Genomic DNA, 6692 nt, shown 5'->3' with positions numbered 1-6692 from the left:
TGAAATGGCAAAAATTTCAGCTTTCTTAAAAGCTCAGAAGCAGGAGAATTATACACAGGAATGGGTAAAATGGATTACATACAGAATAAATACCAGACTAGGAGGTATTATGTAGCCTTTAGGTAAGAATGTTTAGACTGATAGATGATCAGAGTAAATAATACATGGGATGCTTGGAATTGTTAGAGTGGTGTATAGCGGAAGTCAGGGGGGGGGTTGAGTGGGAGGTGGGGGTGGGTTAGGGTGGAGGGTGGGGTAATATATATGCATAATTAAACTAGAAGATGGGATTAATGAAATATTGTTATTTTAAGAGAAATTTATATTATGATTTATATATGTTTAATTAACTTAGAAGATGGGATTAATGGGCTATTGTTACTTTAAGAGAAACTTATATTATGATTGTTGGGAGGTGAGGGGGTACAATATGTGAATGAGTAATCTATTTTAAGATGGGGGAGGGGAGGGGGTAAAGTATTTGGTATAATATTTGAATGAGAAATTTTTGGGGGGTTGGGGGGAGGGGAGGGTATCTGTATGAGATTTACATTGTATGGTGGGGGGGTTAAAAGGGGGAAAATTTGTTTGTATAAAACTTTTTCAATAAAAAAAAATAAACAAGTAACTAGTCAAAACATAATTTATGTATTGTTCAACTCCAACCACCATGAATTCCACTGCAAGGTTAGGAACAGCCCCTTGCTTAGAAAATTTAAAGATGGATTTAAAGGACCAATTATGGAAAGACAAACAGGCTAGATCTCCACCAGCAGCAGCAGCAGCAGCAGCAGCAGCAGGAGATCAGGCAGGGCAGAGCAAATCCAGATCATCCTCCCCCTTTTTCATTCATCATTGGGTTGTCACTGAGGAAGAAAAACTGTTGGACTAGATGGGGCCCCTTGATCCAACCCCTAATAGTTCTACATTCTTCACCTGAAATTGGTGCCAAAGCCATTCAGAATTTGTGAATCTGCATGAACCTCCCTGTCCTGGAGTTCCACTCCAGCAACTACTTTGGATCTCTGCTGCGCAGGGGCTGCAACCTGCAGTCGGCCTATGTGCTGGCTCACCTTCCAAGCCCGGCAATGTCCCATCCCTCACAGAAGCCCCCCCCCACCTTTTTTTAAAATAAATTTTATTTTTTTTTCCTTAAAAAAGACAAAACAACACATACAGAACAAGAGCAAGGAGGAAAAAGAAAAAACACAATTTCATCCAAGCATGTCGTTTGGTTACAAGTTTTTGTGCAACGGTTTTTACAATTAAGAATAAAGTCACTGATTATCCATTAAACATAATTAAATATTTCATTGAGCATTGTGTGTTCAAGTTACCATTAATATTCTTTCATTTGTGACAACCCTTGTTTCCTTACATCCACAATCATCTACTAGGTAATACTAAATGTTTATAACATTGTATCACCAATCTCTAAGAGATAAGAATAAGGATTAAGTCAAAGAATTCCCATTAATTCATATTACACATTTCTACTTTCCGTTAACCATAGAATTTCCGGTCATCCACAACTCCAAATATAATTTTCCATTATTAATTGTCAATCCATGTGGTATTTCAATCTATATTTATATCCATTATTCATTATATCATCATTATTTCATTTTATATTATAAAATAGTCACCAGCTACAATCATACCTAACAATTTAAATCATCTCACTCTTATACATTAAATACATTATTATTCTTATATCATATAAGTAAATAGTCTGTTTCATAGTAAAAGCTTAACATATATAGAAAGAGAAAAAAGAAAAAGAGATTTTTTCAAAACATTAAGTATAGCTTTCTATTATTATTACATATAAGATGAGATAAAGGGGGGGAAAAAGATTCATTTCCCACAAACTCCCCCTCACTGCTCTGCCTCCTCAGAACATCCATCAAGGAGTCTTCCTCTTCCAGCGCCAAATGAGTTGCCCAGTGCAGGCTGGAATTCCAACCTGCTCCCTGAAAAAGGTACCATCCAGCCTCAAGAGAAGAGGGGAAAGCAGCAGCTGGGTGTGCTTGGTCAAGAGGCTCTAGGGCCTTGGGGACAGGAAATGAGAAGACCTTGTACCAGCAAAGACCCTCTTTCTGTCCTTCCTTCTCAGATACACAGAGTACATGCAATTCCAACATAAACGTGTTGATCTATTTCAAGCAATTTAACAGGATGCAGTGTTTTCACTTTTTTTTTAGTACTTGATGCTCATATAATAAATTACCCTCTCACCACTCTTGACTGGCCAACTTGTGGGAATCGTGCTCTCTCTACTCACATAAAGAGACCAGCCTGGTGAAGCTCCCCCACCCAGGCAGTTCAGGAGGGTTCACCCAGGAGAAGGAAAACAGAGGTACCATTCTGGATAAATGCTCTCTCTCAAAAGCAGGCAAAATCAAAGTCCTGGCATGCCCTCCAAATAAGACCGATCCAGCCCTTTGTGCAAGTAAAGTTCCCAGCTAAGCTCCAGAAGAGCCTTTTTAGGCCACTGCAGAACTTTGCTGTATTTATTTATTTATTTTTTATTTCTTAGATTTTTAGACCGCCCCTCTCCCAAAAAGGGACTCGGGGCGGTGTACAGTCAATACAATAAAACCAGTCATAAAATTAAATACATTTAAGCTACATTTAAGATACATTTGGAGGGGAGATAGGCTGTACTAAGAAATAAGTAATTCTAATCCTAAAAACATCACAATTAAAACCCCAAACCCTAAAATAAAATAAATCCCTGGGAGGCAAAACTAAGAAAGTGCCAGGCCAGCTGATTGAAACAGGTGAGTCTTTAACTTTTGCCGGAAGGAACGGAGGTCGGTGGTAGTTCGAATGTCTGGGGGGAGGTCATTCCAGAGGGTTGGGCCCATCACAGAGAAGGATCTACTCCTAGGTGTCGCCCGCTGGCATTGCCTAGCAGACGGCACCAGGAGGAGCCCCTCCCTGTGTGAGCGGATAGGTCGCAGGGACGTATGTGGAAGGATGCGATCCTGCAGATAACTAGGTCCTCTGCCATGGAGCGCTTTAAAGATGGTGATCAATACCTTGAAACGCACCCGAAAGGCCACAGGTAGCCAGTGCAGCTCGCGCAGGAGAGGTGTTACGTGGGAGTAACGTGTACTTCCCATAATAACCCGCGCGGCTGCGTTCTGAACTAGCTGCAGTCTCCGGATGCGTCCCAAGGGAAGCCCCATGTAGAGGGCATTGCAGTAGTCCAGGCGAGACGTCACCAGCGCATGAGTGACCGTGCGCAGGGCACTCCGGTCCAGTAGTAGCCTCGATTGTGACTGAAATTGAAGATGGCAAGTGGAGTACCCAAATTATTTCAAGTTGGTCACTTCCAAAGAGGTAGCCGTGTGAAGAGTTGGGAAGATGCAATGAAGACTTCGGTCTCTGCAGCAGAGGCCGTTTCCCTGGGATTGTCAACTCCCATTTCCAGCAGGCAACCAGGGACCAAAATTCTCTTTGACGGGCCCCTCAAAGTTCCTGCACTCCCACAAGCACATCCATGAGACAGTCAAGACGGTCTGCCAGACCTGGCACCTGCTCCCCAGGTGAGCAGAAGGCCTCCTTGAAGTTAGGGAGGCTGGTGGGCAGCCACACATCACAATCAAACATGGAAGTGTTGATGTCCTCCTTCAAGACCCCCTCCAGGCTATCTTCCAGAAGGTAGCTGCCAGGGCTCGGAAGGTCCAGGGTGCTAGGAGGGCAGGCGTGGGAAATCCATTCAGCCTCAGGGCTGAGCAAAAGCAGCGGAGGTTCTTTGGGCTGACCAACATCACTCGAGTCCTCCAAAAAGTCCAGGAAGGCAGATGTGTCCCCATCGGAAAGGAGGTCACCCATGGGAGGGGAGAGGGAAGGGGGTGGTATCAGCCAGCAGCTGGGCTCTGACAGATTGCAGACCAGAGCACTGGGCATCCAGCTGCCCTCAGGAGGCTCCTCCTGGCCTAAAGCGGCCTGGAGAACAGGGGCAGGACTCGGCTGCCCCTGCTCCTGGAAGCGACAGAGCATGTTGGCCACCAGCATCAATACATCATTGTATAATGCATTGATAGAAATAGACTCAGAAACAGAATTAGTTAAAGATTGTATGATAAAATGGGCACAATTTTTTTTTTATTAAAAGAGTTTTGTACAAACAGATTTTCCCCCTTTTCACCCCCCCCCGCCATACAATGTAAATCGCATACAAATGCTATACCCCCCCAACCCCCCCCGCAAAAATTCACATTCAAATATTATACCAAATACTTTGCCCATAAAATGGGCACAAAATTTTGAAGAACCAATAATGATGGAAACATGGGAAGAGATTTGGGTAAGAAATGTAAAATTTACACAAGTTCAGAACTTGAGAGAGAATTTCTACAAGATGTTGTACAGATGGCATTTAGATCCAAAAAGGCTAGCCTGTATGTATCCGAATCTATAATCTAAATGTTGGAGATGTGACTGTGTTGGTGCCACGTACTACCATATTTGGTGGACTTGTAAAAAAGTTAAAGCATTTTGGATAAAAATATGGTGGGTTATTCAAAATATTTCGCAAGAGGATAAAGTTCACACCCCAGTTGTTTTTGTTAGGCATAGTTTCAGACTGTACTGTCATAGAGACTAATCTGATCTTGAACCTAACGACGGCAGCAAGATTGTTGGTGGCGCAATACTGGAAGAAGGAAGAGTTGCCCACTAACCAAGAATGGACGTTAAAAGTAGTAAACTTAGCAGAGATGGCCAAAATTTCAGCGTATCTGAAAGGACCACTCAGATGAGAAGTACAAGCTGGACTGGAGAAGATGGATTGACTATATTCAAAACAAATACCGGACTAAAAAATTTCAGTTAGCTTATGAATGAAGGCATAAAGAATGTTACAGTTTATTCAAAGTTAGTTTAATAAAGGGGGAGTTAAAGCACAAGAATAGTAACATGTTAAAATTAGTTAGCTTATGTTAGCGTATGGTTGTTAAATGTTTATACCCTGTATTTTGCTCTGGGAGGGAGGGGGAGGGAGGGTGGGAAGAGGGAAGGGTAAGGGGGGTGACAATTGTAAAATTTATTTTAAAAATTTAACAAAAAAACCCATGCTGCAGGCTTTGGTGGAGATGGAGAGGCTGAAGAGAGAGTTGCATAGCACGGCTGTAGCAGGCACGGCCTCCTCCTCTACGGCCCTCTTTCGCTTTATGGCTGTTATCACCGACTTCTGGAAAGGAGCAGAAGGGAACCCCTCAGAGGTGCCAAACCCAGCCAGGGGGTCCAGCTCCGCCAGGTAGCCCAGAGCGCGGGCTTCAGGCTGCGGCTTTGGTGTTGCAGAGTTGCAGAAGCGAAACCTGCGGGGGATCCTTCTGGCGAGAACCAGGCAAAGCGGGGGTGGGGGGGCGGCCTGCAGGCCGGGCTTCTCCTCCTCCTTTACTTAACGCACTTTGCCGGGCGACACCAGGGAGGCCGGGCGAGGCGGTGGCGGCTCGCCAGGCTCCCGGAAGAGGCTGCGACCCTCACCTGGCCGCCTCATATCAGCCCTCGAGCGCACCCTCTGCTTCCCTCCCGGCGCCCCTCCGGCTCCCTTCCGCCGCTGGCCGGAAAACCTCCGGGAGAAGCGCGCAGGTGGGGAAGGCGCCTCCCTCCCCCGACGCCGGAGCCCCCGGACAGCACCAGCCCCCAGGGGCGGGGATCCCCGGGCCCACTCCCACCTACCCGGCTGCCCAGAGCCCAGTCGGCGGGATCTGGAAGCCAATCAGCGGCCGGCACGCCTCCCCCGCCCCCGGCGCTCCAGGCGAATCTCTCCGATTGGATGAGAGGAGGGTCGCTCGGGGCGCCCTACGTGGGCGGAGGGAGCCACCGCGCCCAATGGGAGTGCTCGCACGAACGCCTCATCTCCATAGAGTGGGCGGAAGGAAGGAAAGCCCCATGCTGATTGGCTGGGCAGGGAGCGGTCCGGGATCTGCCCGGTAGGAGGCGCTGCCCGCCCCGAAGGCCGCCCCTCGACTGCGGGCTGGGGCAAGGGCGACCCCTGGAGGCGGCGTTTGCAGCCTCGTCGCCTGGCGTTCCTGTTCCGAGCCTGGAGACGCCGGGATGAAGCTGTGCGATTGGGCCGGGAGAGCTCGCTGGTCCCCAGGCGCAGGACGGTTTCGCTGCGCTGGTGCTGGCGGAGAGCCGAGACGGCCGCCGTCTCGGGTTTCAAAAGCACCCCCACTTTTGAAAATATTTGGTCAACCGAAGGCAGGGAAGACCCCTAAAGCCCCTGCCTCTTTTCCTCATCACAACAACCGCGCAAGGTGGGCTGGCTGAGAGAGAGGGCCGGCTAAAGGGAAGATTAGAACTCGCATCTCCCGGTTCACCGCTGCACCAAACTGGCTGTTGTTATATGAATCCATCTAATCGTGGCTTATGCAATAAATCATAGTCATGACTATTTTTAATTAAATATGCATGAGGACTAGCTCAATCTTCTATTTTACTATTCACTAAATCCTAGTTTTTCATGTTTCCCTGCATGAAAAGCAGCTGACTTATTGCCCCAGAGTGGCCACTAAATGCCCATCCGTGTTTACTCCCTCGACATTTCTGTGTCCCAGTGCAGGTGCAACAACGGCCAGGGAGGGTGCAGCCCCCCTCCCCCTCCAGAAGGCCTGATCTGTAATCCCTCCTTAGGGCCACCTCACTCTTTTGCCTTTTAACCACAACAAAGAATT

This window comes from Natrix helvetica (genome assembly GCF_964273705.1).
Source record: "Natrix helvetica genome assembly, chromosome: 9".
Taxonomy (NCBI): Eukaryota; Metazoa; Chordata; class Lepidosauria; order Squamata; family Natricidae; genus Natrix; species Natrix helvetica.
The sequence above is the reverse complement of the archived record's forward strand: the minus strand, read 5'-3'. Positions refer to the sequence as shown.